At 58.2% G+C, this 12,670-nt stretch overlaps 1 non-coding gene across 1 annotated transcript; it reads right to left on the bottom strand.

The window, feature by feature from the left end:
- LOC131865024 (5S ribosomal RNA) lies at positions 1-119 on the bottom strand. Its single transcript, XR_009363750.1, has one exon. It is a non-coding gene; the product is annotated as a 5S ribosomal RNA (ribosomal RNA).
- Between the last annotated feature and the right edge of the window lie 12,551 nt (positions 120-12,670).

Raw genomic sequence — 12,670 nt, forward strand, 5'->3', positions numbered from 1 at the left:
AGGGTGCAACACCGGGACTTCCCGGGAGGTCACCCATCCCAGTACTACTCCGGCCCAAGCGCGCTTAACTGCGGAGTTCTGATGGGATCCGGTGCACTAACGCTGGTATGATCGCACCCGTTATGAGCTTGTCGCAGTGTGTACTTAGCAAACCGCGACCCACGTGCGAATCCACCCCGGCCACCCACCCCCGTCGAGGTGCACACCCTCCCTCGCGAAGTGCGCCCCGTTCGCCAAGTGTGAGCCCTGCCCGGGTGCGCGCACCTTGCTAGGGCGTCGGGTGTGCACCCGGCCCGGCCTACGTGCGTGCACCTGGAGGGGGCGTCGTGTGCGTGCAGTGTCCCGTCTGCAACGCGGTGCCCACACACCACCTCGGGCGCAACGACCTGCGCTCACATGTGGGCCGAGTGCACCTTGGTGCATGTTCGGGGCGCCTCGGGTGCACGCTCGATCTTGCCCCGGTGCACCAAGGCGCTCGGTTTGCCCCGGGTGCGCACTTGGTGCAAGGTGGGCACCCAAAATAGGGATCAAGCACCAAAACACAAGTTTCGGGATGCAAAATGGGACCCAAGGACCACAAATGCGTTCCAAGACCCATGATGGGTCCACGAGAACAAAAATGTGTTCCGAGACTTAATAAACAAATATTGGGTTTTAGGAGAAGAAACATGCTCTGATGCCCAAAACGAGAATCGACCCCGAAAAGGCCACAGGCCAAAAGTGGGATGCGAGACAAAAAAAAATGGGACCCGAGGACCAAAATTGGGTTCCCAGGTCGAAGACAGGGCAACCGGACAAGAAACGACCTCTAAGGCTCGAAATGAGTCCCGACGACTAAAACTTGACAAGAAGCACCCATCAGGCACCCAACTCGACACCCATGGGATGCCGACCCACCCGGGCTTCCACCTAGCACACCTTGGCACCCACCCACCCTCGCACCCAACCTCGCACCCAACTTAGCACCTTTGAACCCACATTGGCACTCACCCTGACCCTGGCACCTTGGAACCCACATTGGCACTCACCTTGACCCTGGCACCCACCTTTGCACTCACCTTGGGACCCACCCTGGCTCCCACCTCGGCACCCACCCAGACACCCACCTTGGTTCCTTGGCACCCACCTTGGATCCTTGGCACCCACCCCGACACCCACCTTGGCACGCAACTTGGCTACTTGCCACCCACCTTGGCTCCTTGACGCCCACCCCGACAACCACCCCGTGACCTACCCTGGCTAGGGTTGGTGCACACCCACCCTGGTGCCCACCTTGGCACCCACCCTATGACCCACCTTGGCACGCACCTTAGTACCCACCCCGTTACCCACCCTAGGACCCACCCCGTGACCCACCTTGGCCAGGGTGGGTGCACCCACCCTGGTGCCCACCTTGGCACCCACCCATCCTAGCACCCAGCCTGTGACCGGGCTTGGAACCCAACCTTGCACCCGCACCCGTCTTGGCCAGTGTGGGTGCGCACCCATCCTGGCACCCACGTTGTGACACACCCTTTAACCCACGCACCCTAGCACCCACGTTGGCACCCACCTTGGAACCCAACCTAGCAACTTGGCACCCACCCCGTGACCCACCTTGGCATCCACCATAGCAGTCGCCGACTTGGCACCCACCTCGGCACCCACCTTGACACTTGTGGACCCACCTTGCCACTCACCCTAGCATCGACCCATCCTAGCACCCACCCTGGCACCTTTGCACCCTAGCACTCACCCATCCTAGCACCTAACCTGTGACCCACCTTGACACTCACCCTCGCACCCACCTTGGAACCCAACCTAGCACCCACCCACCCTGACACCAACCCTAGCACCTACCCACCCTTGCACCCACCCTGTGACCCATCTTGGCACCCACCCATCCTACCACTCAACCTATCACCCACCTTCTCACCCACCTTGGCATCCACCTTAGCACCCACCCACACTGGCACCTTGGCACCCACCTCGGGCAAGGTGGGTGCACACCCACCCTGGCACCCAATTTAGAACCCACCGAGCATGTTACCCACCTTGGCACCCACATTGCAGCCCACCCTAGTACCCACCCTATGACCCACATTGGCATCCACACCCTAGCACCCAGGCACCTCGACACCCGCCTTGACACCCACCCTAGCACTGAACCTGTGACCCACCTTGGAACTCACCCTAGAACCCACCCACCCTGTGAACCACCTTGGCATCCACCTTAGCACCCACCCACCTTGGCACCCACTCTAGCACTCACCCATCCTAACACCCAACTTGTTACCCACCTTGGCACCCGCCCTCGCGTCCACCTTGAAACCCACCCTAGCACCCACCCACGCAGGAGCCCACCTTGGCACCCAACCTAACACCCACGCATCCTGGCACCCAACTTGTGACCCACCTTGGAACCCACCCTAGTACCCACCTTTGAACCCACTATATCACCAACCCACCTTGGCACCCACCCTATGACCCTCTTTGGAATCCACCCTAGCACGCACCCACCCTGGCACCCACCATGGAGCGCACCCTAGCACCCACCCACCTCGGCACGCACCTCAACACCCACCTTGGTGTGCGCACTGCGCCAACCTCTCAAAGACCCTATGTGGTGCGCTCCAAAGTGTACACCTTTGGTGCGCTCCAAGGTGCGCACCTTTGGTGCACACCGAGGTGCACACCAAAGTGTGCACCGAGGTGAGCACCAAAGTGCACTCCAGGGTGCACACCAAGGCGTGCACCTTTGGTGCGGTCAATGCAAACGAATTCGGAAGTTGGGGTCGATGTCCTAATCGCTGCTGCAGACTACACGTATGAGAATCGGACAAATAGCTTTATATAGGGGAGGTGTTGCGTTTGATGGGTCGACTCCCCTGGTTGTGTGCACTGCACCAACTTCAAAGACCCTGTCTTGTTTAAGAAGTCAAAAGTTGGGGTGGATGTCCTAATCATTGCTGCAGTCTACGCATGTATGAGAATCAGACAAATAGCTTATATAGGGGAGGTGTTGCATTCGGTGGGTTGACTCCCCTGGTTGTGCGCACTGCGCCAACCTCAAAGACCCCGCATAGCAGAAGAAGTCGGAAGTCGGATTTTGGTGAGCACCAAGGCGTGCACCTTTGGTGCGGTCAACGCAGACGAATTCAGAAGTTGGGGTGGATGTCCTAATCGTTGTTGCAGGCTACACATGTATGAGAATCAGACAAATAGCTTATATAGGGGAGGTGTTGGGTTTGATGGGTCAACTCCCTTGGTTGTGCGCATTACGCCAACCTCAAAGACCTTGTTTTCGTTAAGAAGTCAAAAGTTGGGGTCAATGTCCTAATGGCTCCTGCAGGCTACACATGTATGAGAATCGGACAAATAGCTTATATAGGGGAGGTGTTGGGTTTGATGGGTCGACTCCCCTGGTTGTGCGCATTACGTCAACCTCAAAGACCTTGTTTTCGTTAAGAAGTCAAAAGTTGGGGTCGATGTCCTAATTGCTCCTGTAGACTACACATGTATGAGAATCAGACAAATAGCTTATATAGGGGAGGTGTTGGGTTTGATGGGTTGACTCCCCTAGTTGTTCGCATTACACCAACCTCAAAGACCTTGTTTTCGTTTAGAAGCCGAAAGTTGGGGTCGATGTCCTAATTGCTCCTGCAGGCTACGCATGTATGAGAATCAGACAAATAGCTTATATAGGGGAGGTGTTGGGTTTGATGGGTCGACTCCCCTGGTTGTGCGCATTGCGCCAACCTCAAAGACCCTGCATTGCGGATGAAGTCGAAAGTCAGAGTTTGGTGTGCTACAAGGTGTGGTCGAAGGTGCTCACCTAGGTGTGCACCTTTGGAGCACAGGAAAAGTGCCCTCCAAAAGTGCGCACCTTTGGAGTGCACAAAAGTGCCCTCCAAAAGTGCGCACCTTTGGAGCGCAGAAAAGTGCCCTCCAAAAAGTGCCCTCCAAAAGTGCGCACCTTTGGAGCGCAGAAAAGTGCCCTCCAAAAAGTGCCCTCCAAAAGTGCGCACCTTTGGAGCGCAGAAAAGTGCCCTCCAAAAAGTGCCCTCCAAAAGTGCGCACCTTTGGAGCGCAGAAAAGTGCCCTCCAAAAGTGCGCACCTTTGGAGCGCAGAAAAGTGCCCTCCAAAAAGTGCCCTCCAAAAGTGCGCACCTTTGGAGCGCAGAAAAGTGCCCTCCAAAAAGTGCCCTCCAAAAGTGCGCACCTTTGGAGCGCAGAAAAGTGCCCTCCAAAAAGTGCCCTCCAAAAGTGCGCACCTTTGGAGCGCAGAAAAGTGCCCTCCAAAAAGTGCCCTCCAAAAGTGCGCACCTTTGGAGCGCAGAAAAGTGCCCTCCAAAAAGTGCCCTCCAAAAGTGCGCACCTTTGGAGCGCAGAAAAGTGCCCTCCAAAAGTGCGCACCTTTGGAGCGCACAAAAGTGCCCTCCAAAAGTGCGCACTTTTGGTGCGCACCAAGGCGCTGGTTCGGTCGTTGCAGGCGAGTTCGGAAGTTGGGGTCGATGTCCTGAGCGGAGGTGCAAACTACACAGGTGTCGGAATCGGACAAATAGCTTATATAGGGGAGGTGTATGCTTCGATGGGTCGACTCCCCAGGTTGAGCGCACCGCGCCAACCTCAAAGACCCTACGGTATGGATGAAGTCGGAAGTTGGGTCCGATGACCAATTCGATTAGTAGGTATGCTCATGAGGTCGGAATTTGGGTCCGATGACTTGCCATGTGCAGGAAGGCGAATGTTGACACTGTGCGTTGCAAGGTGCACACCAAGGCGCTGGTGCGGTCTTTTTAGTCGAGTTCGGAAGTTGGGGTCGATGTCCTGATCGGAGGTGCAAGCTACACAGGTGTGGGAATCGGACAAATAGCTTATATAGGGGAGGTGTATGCTTCGTTGGGTCGACTCCCCGGGTTGAGCGCACCGCGCCAACCTCAAAGACCCTACGGTATGGATGAAGTCGGAAGTTGGGTCCGATGACCGATTCGATATGTAGGCATACTCGCGAGGTCGGAATTTGGGTCCGATGACCTGCCACGTGCAGGAAGGCGAATGTTGGCACTGTGCGTTGCAAGGTGCGCACCAAGGCGCTGGTTCGGTCATTGGAGGCGAGTTCGGAAGTTGGGGTCGATGTCTTGATCGGAGGTGCAAACTACACAGGTGTGGGAATCGGACAAATAGCTTATATAGGGGAGGTGTATGCTTCGTTGGGTCGACTCCCCGGGTTGAGCGCACCGCGCCAACCTCAAAGACCCTACGGTATGGATGAAGTCGGAAGTTGGGTCCGATGACCGATTCGATATGTAGGCATACTCGCGAGGTCGGAATTTGGGTCCGATGACCTGCCATGTGCAGGAAGGCGAATGTTGGGACTGTGCGTCGCAAGGTGCGCACCAAGGCGCTGGTGCCGTCGTTGCAGTCGAGTTCGGAAGTTGGGGTCGATGTCCTGGTCAGAGGTGCAAACTACACAGGTGTGGGAATCGGACAAATAGCTTATATAGGGGAGGTGTATGCTTCGATGGGTCGACTCCCTGGGTTGAGCGCACCGCGCCAACCTCAAAGACCCTACAGTATGGATGAAGTCGGAAGTTGGGTCCGATGACCGATTCGATACGTAGGCATATTGGCGAGGTCTGAATTTGTGTCCGATGACCTGCCATGCGCAGGAAGGCGGAATTTGGGTCCGATGACCGAGTTGATGGCGTGCCATGCGCAGAAAGGCGGAATTTGGGTCCGATGACCGAGTTGATGTTGATGGCCCGCCATGCACAGGAAGGCGGAATTTGGGTCCGATGACCGATTTGAAGGCGTGCCATACGCAAAAAGGCGGAGTTTGGGTCCGATGACCGAGTTGATATTGATGGCCCGCCATGCGCAGGAAGGCGGAATTTGGGTCCGATGACCTGACATACGCATGGAGTCCGACTCGGGGGCCGATGTTCGATTCGATGACTTGCATTGTGGGTAAAGTCGGAAGTTGTGGTCTTTGACCCGATTCGATGACCAGACTTCGGCTGCTTGAGAATCGGACAAATAACTTATATAGGGGAGGTAGTGTTCTCGAGCATCCTCCCCCCGTGCCCGTTTATGTCGATTGATGCTGGTGCTCGACTGGTTGGAGCGCTCGGATGCAAAAATCTTGCACCAGGATTTATCGATTGTGATGGACACGGCAAGTCTCCTGATTGCTATGCAGGAGCTCATCGTGAATCTCTATGCGGCCTTGGTATGGACTCGACCTGCGGAATGGTTCGGCAATGGTAGTCGCTCCAACACGTCCTTGCAATGGCCACAGAGGTGATTCGACTAGAGCTCCAGTCTAGCTTTTGGGTTGCTTGGCGGACTGGTATAGCCGCGATCGAGTTCCGGCCATGAACGTTTTAGATAGCTCTTGGGCTTTCTGGGACGGAAGTCGGAAGTTTGGGCTGTTGTCCGATTTGATGACCATTCTTCGGATGTGTGAGAATCGGACAAATAACTTATATAGGGGACTGTGTTGTCTCACGCAGCCCCCTCCGTGCCCCTCTATCTCGACCGATGTTGGTGCTTGAAAGGGTTGGGATCGCTCGGATTTATAAACGTGCACCACCATTTGTCGAGTGTGAGGGACGCGGCAGGTCTCCTAAATGCTATGCGGGCGCTCTCTGAGAATCTCTATCCGGCCTCGACACAGACTAGTCTTGCTGAATGGTTTGGCACTGGTAGTCGATCCAACACGTCGTTGTTGTGGCCGCCTAGGCGATTCGATTCGAGCCCCCGTCTAGCTTTTGGGTTGCTTGGCGGATTTTGCCCTATCCGCAAGTGAGCTCGGTCCCTAAACGTTCGAGAAACCCGATTGCTATGCGCCGACTCTCTTTCTTGCGAGCCTCCATCTAGCTTTTGGGTCTCTACGGAACGGAAGTCGGAATCTGGGACCGTTGTTTGATTCGACGAGGCAGACTACGGTTGTGCGAGAATCGGACAAATAACTTATATAGGGGAGGTGTTGACTGGAGCATTCTCCCCCGTGCCCCTCTAACTCGACCAATGCTGGCGCTCGAACGGTGGTAGCGCTCGGATTTTCATTGAGCGCCAGCATTGGTCGATTTAGAGGGGCATGCGAGATTCCCGAATGCTATGCGAGGGCTCTAACGGAAATGTCTATTGGTTTCGGTATGGATGCAATTGCGAGTGGTTCGGCAAAGGTAGTCGTTCCGATGCGTCCATGTCGTGGCCAAATCGATAATTCGATTTGAGCCCTCGTATAGCATTTGGGTCTCTCGATGTGATTCCGCATTCCAGTCCCTTTGGGCACTGCTTGAGCCGCATCCCAGGGGGTTCCCTTCCCAATAATCTGCCTCGCAACCCGATTGCTATGCGGTGAGGCTCCTCGGCCGCCTCGGAACTATCTGTGTATCAGACGCATCGCGGGATAAGGGGTTGGCAACGGTAGTCGCCCCAAGCGCGTCCGATGCTTGGACCATTCCGAGGCGGCCCTGAAGCCTCTTCCGTCTAGCCGTTGGGTCCTTCTCGCCGCATCCCTCGCCTCGCACCCCGATTGCTATGCGGTGAGGCTCCTCGGCCGCCTCGGAACTATCTGTGTATCGGACGCGTCGCGGGATAAGGGGTTGTCACTGGTAGTCGCCCCAAGCGCGTCCGATGCTTGGACCATTCCGAGGCGGCCCTGAAGCCTCTTCCGTCTAGCCGTTGGGTCCTTCTCGCCGCATCCCTCGCCTCGCACCCCGATTGCTATGCGGTGAGGCTCCTCGGCCGCCTCGGAACTATCTGTGTATCGGACGCGTCGCGGGATAAGGGGTTGTCATTGGTAGTCGCCCCAAGCGCGTCCGATGCTTGGACCATTCCGAGGCGGCCCTGAAGCCTCTTCCGTCTAGCCGTTGGGTCCTTCTCGCCGCATCCCTCGCCTCGCACCCCGATTGCTATGCGGTGAGGCTCCTCGGCCGCCTCGGAACTATCTGTGTATCGGACGCGTCGCGGGATAAGGGGTTGTCACTGGTAGTCGCCCCAAGCGCGTCCGATGCTTGGACCATTCCGAGGCGGCCCTGAAGCCTCTTCCGTCTAGCCGTTGGGTCCTTCTCGCCGCATCCCTCGCCTCGCACCCCGATTGCTATGCGGTGAGGCTCCTCGGCCGCCTCGGAACTATCTGTGTATCGGACGCGTCGCGGGATAAGGGGTTGTCACTGGTAGTCGCCCCAAGCGCGTTCGATGCTTGGACCATTCCGAGGCGGCCCTGAAGCCTCTTCCGTCTAGCCGTTGGGTCCTTCTCGCCGCATCCCTCGCCTCGCACCCCGATTGCTATGCGGTGAGGCTCCTCGGCCGCCTTGGAACTATCTGTGTATCGGACGCGTCGCGGGATAAGGGGTTGTCACTGGTAGTCGCCCCAAGCGCGTCCGATGCTTAGACCATTCCGAGGCGGACCCGAAGCCTCTTCCGTCTAGCCGTTGGGTCCTTCTCGCCGCATCCTTCGCCTCGCACCCCGATTGCTATGCGGTGAGGCTCCTCGGCCGCCTCGGAACTATCTGTGTATCGGACGCGTCGCGGGATAAGGGGTTGTCACTGGTAGTCGCCCCAAGCGCGTCCGATGCTTGGACCATTCCGAGGCGGACCCGAAGCCTCTTCCGTCTAGCCGTTGGGTCCTTCTCGCCGCATCCCTCGCCTCGCACCCCGATTGCTATGCGGTGAGGCTCCTCGGCCGCCTTGGAACTATCTGTGTATCGGACGCGTCGCGGGATAAGGGGTTGTCACTGGTAGTCGCCCCAAGCGCGTCCGATGCTTGGACCATTCCGAGGCGGACCCGAAGCCTCTTCCGTCTAGCCGTTGGGTCCTTCTCGCCGCATCCCTCGCCTCGCACCCCGATTGCTATGCGGTGAGGCTCCTCGGCCGCCTTGGAACTATCTGTGTATCGGACGCGTCGCGGGATAAGGGGTTGTCACTGGTAGTCGCCCCAAGCGCGTCCGATGCTTGGACCATTCCGAGGTGGACCCGAAGCCTCTTCCGTCTAGCCGTTGGGTCCTTCTCGCCGCATCCCTCGCCTCGCACCCCGATTGCTATGCGGTGAGGCTCCTCGGCCGCCTTGGAACTATCTGTGTATCGGACGCGTCGTGGGATAAGGGGTTGTCACTGGTAGTCGCCCCAAGCGCGTCCGATGCTTGGACCATTCCGAGGCGGCCCCGAAGCCTCTTCCGTGTAGCCGTTGGGTCCTTCTCGCCGCATCCCTCGCCTCGCACCTCGATTGCTATGCGGTGAGGCTCCTCGGCCGCCTTGGAACTATCTGTGTATCGGACGCGTCGCGGGATAAGGGGTTGTCACTGGTAGTCGCCCCAAGCGCGTCCGATGCTTGGACCATTCCGAGGCGGCCCCGAAGCCTCTTCCGTGTAGCCGTTGGGTCCTTCTCGCCGCATCCCTCGCCTCGCACCCCGATTGCTATGCGGTGAGGCTCCTCGGCCGCCTTGGAACTATCTGTGTATCGGACGCGTCGCGGGATAAGGGGTTGTCACTGGTAGTCGCCCCAAGCGCGTCCGATGCTTGGACCATTCCGAGGCGGACCTGAAGCCTCTTCCCTCTAGCCGTTGGGGCTTTCTCGCCGCATCCCTCGCCTCGCACCCTGATTGCTATGCTGTGAGGCTCCTCGGCCGCCTTGGAACTATCTGTGTATCGGACGCATCGCGGGATAAGGGGTTGGCAGTGGTAGTCGCCCCAAGCGCATCCGATGCTTGGACCATTCCGAGGCGGCCCTGCAGCCTCTTCCGTCTAGCCGTTGGGGCCATCTCGCCGCATCCCCCACCTCGCACCACGATTGCTATGCGGTGAGGCTCCTTGGCCGCCTCGGAACTATCTGTGTATCGGACGCATCGCGGGATAAGGGGTTGTCACTGGTAGTCGCCCCAAGCGCGTCCGATGCTTGGACTATTCCGAGGCGGCCCTGCAGCCTCTTCCGTCTAGCCGTTGGGGCCATCTCGCTGCATCCCCCACCTCCTCGGCCGCCTCGGAACTATCTGTGTATCGGACGCATCGCGGGATAAGGGGTTGGCAGTGGTAGTCGCCCCAAGCGCGTCCGATGCTTGGACTATTCCGAGGCAGCCCTGCAGCCTCTTCCGTCTAGCCTTTGGGGCCATCTCGCCGCATCCCTCGCCTCGCACCCCGATTGCTATGCGGTGAGGCTCCTCGGCCGCCTGGGAACTATCTTCGTATCGGACGCATCGCGGGATAAGGGGTTGTCACTGGTAGTCGCCCCAAGCGCGTCCGATGCTTGGACTATTCCGAGGCGGCCCTGTGGCCTCTTCCGTCTAGCCGTTGGGGCCATCTCGCCGCATCCCCCACCTCGCACCCCGATTGCTATGCGGTGAGGCTCTTCGGCCGCCTTGGAACTATCTTCGTATCGGACGCATTGCGGGATAAGGGGTTGTCACTGGTAGTGGCCCCAAGCGCGTCCGATGCTTGGACTATTCCGAGGCGGCCCTGCAGCCTCTTCCGTCTAGCCGTTGGGGCCATCTCGCCGCATCCCCCACCTCGCACCCCGATTGCTATGCGGTGAGGCTCCTCGGCCGCCTTGGAACTATCTTCGTATCGGACGCATCGCGGGATAAGGGGTTGTCACTGGTAGTCGCCCCAAGCGCGTCCGATGCTTGGACTATTCCGACGCGGCCCTGTGGCCTCTTCCGTCTAGCCGTTGGGGCCATCTCGCCGCATCCCCCACCTCGCACCCCGATTGCTATGCGGTGAGGCTCCTCGGCCGCCTTGGAACCATCTTCGTATCGGACGCATCGCGGGATAGGGGGCTGTCACTGGTAGTCGCCCCAAGCGTGTCCGATGCTTGGACCATTCCTAGGCGGCCCTGAAGCCTCTTCCGTCTAGCCGTTGGGGCCTTCCCGCCCCATCCCTCGCCTCGCACCCCCGATTGCTATGCGGTGAGGCTCCTCGGCCGCCTTGGAACCATCTGTGTATCGGACGCATCGCGGGATAAGGGGTTGGCACTGGCAGTCGCCCCAAGCGCGTCCGATGCTTGGACCATTCCGAGGTGGCCCTGAAGCCTCTTCCGTCTAGCCGTTGGGGCCTTCCCGCCCCATCCCTCGCCTCGCACCCCGATTGATATGCGGTGAGGCTCCTCGGCCGCCTTGGAACTATCTGTGTATCGGACGCATCGCGGGATAAGGGGTTGGCACTGGTAGTCGTCCCAATCGCATCCGATGCTTGGACCATTCCGAGGCGGCCCTGCAGCCTCTTCCGTTTAGCCGTCGGGGCCTTCCCGCCGCATCCCTCGCCTCGCATCCCGATTCCTATGCGGTGAGTCTTCTCGGCCGCCGCGGAACTATACCTGTTATTGCTACTGCATCCTTCGGCTGGTAACCTCCTCTGCCGCCTTGGAACGTTCTCTTTGTCGGACGCGTCGCGGGATAAGGGGTTGGCACTGGTAGTCGCCCCAAGCGCGCCCGATGCATAGACCGCTCCGAGTCGACCTTGCTTTCAGCCTCTCACATGCATAGACCTCTCTGAGTCGACCCTGCAGCCTCTCACGTTTAGCCTTTGGAATCTCGCCTCACAACATGATTGCTATCCTTGATGCATCCCTTGCCTCGAGCCCTGATTGCTTTCTTGGCTGCATCCCTCCTCTCCTCACAGCCCGGTTGTCATCACTGCTTCATCCGTCGCTTCATGCATTCTGGCTGCTGGGCCCTTCCCACCGCACACCTCGATTGCTATCTCTTCTGCATCACACACCCCGATTGCTATCTCTGCTACATCCCTCGGCTCTCACTTCTGCATCCTTCGCCTCACACCTCGATTGCTATCAATGCTGCATCCGTAACCTCACACCCCGATTGCTATGCGGGGAGGCTCCTTGGCCGCCTTGGAAATTTCTGTGTGTCGGACGCACCGCGGGATAAGGGGTTGGCACTGGTAGTCGCCCCAAGTGCGCCCGATTCTTAGACCGCTTCGAGGTGACCTCGTAGCCTCTTTCGTCCAGGCTTCCTGCCTTCAACGCCCTTTTTACACCTCGATTGCTATGCGCGGGCTCGTTGGCGTCTATCACCTCTCTGCGAAGAGTGGCACGATGATTGTTGGGGTAAATCGTAGCAGTCCGATCTCTGGCCTTGGGCCATTGTGAGGGCTGATCGATTTCCTGTGCGCATCTCGTGTTCGCCCAGTAACAGACTCGACGACTTGTAATCGGTCTTGTTCCCGATTGTTCCTGGAGGTAGTCTTCGGAACTCTTGGATTTGACCTGTCACTCGAACTGTCCTCTTCCGAGGATGCTTGTGTGTGTGTGCTTGTGCCATTTCCTTGGCGGTATTAACGAGATATTAAAGAGCGGAGTGAGCGCCTCGCCCAGCTATGTTTGGGGCTCTCACTCCCTTACCCGGTGTGCGACCGCTTTGCACGTAGGTTGCGGAGCATCGCGACTCTTTCGATGTTTGGCGGTTGTCTTCCGGTGATGCGTTGGTCCCGAAGTGCACGTTACTAGCATTTCTGCCATTGTTCTCGATCTTTGGCACGTTCCTTCGTTGCAATTGGATATATATCTCCGTTTATACGCGCAGGCTTCTCCCGCCTATTCAGCGCTGTCCCACTCTCAGCACTCTCGTGGTCTCCTTGGCTTCTCTCTCCCGTGAGCGAGCTCTCTTCTCGAGTCTTTTCCATGTCCCATGGAGGTTGCCTTGCGAAATTCGGGCACACAAACGTGACCGGA

The sequence above is a fragment of the Cryptomeria japonica genome, unplaced genomic scaffold (genome assembly GCF_030272615.1).
Source record: "Cryptomeria japonica unplaced genomic scaffold, Sugi_1.0 HiC_scaffold_100, whole genome shotgun sequence".
In the NCBI taxonomy this organism is placed as follows: Eukaryota; Viridiplantae; Streptophyta; class Pinopsida; order Cupressales; family Cupressaceae; genus Cryptomeria; species Cryptomeria japonica.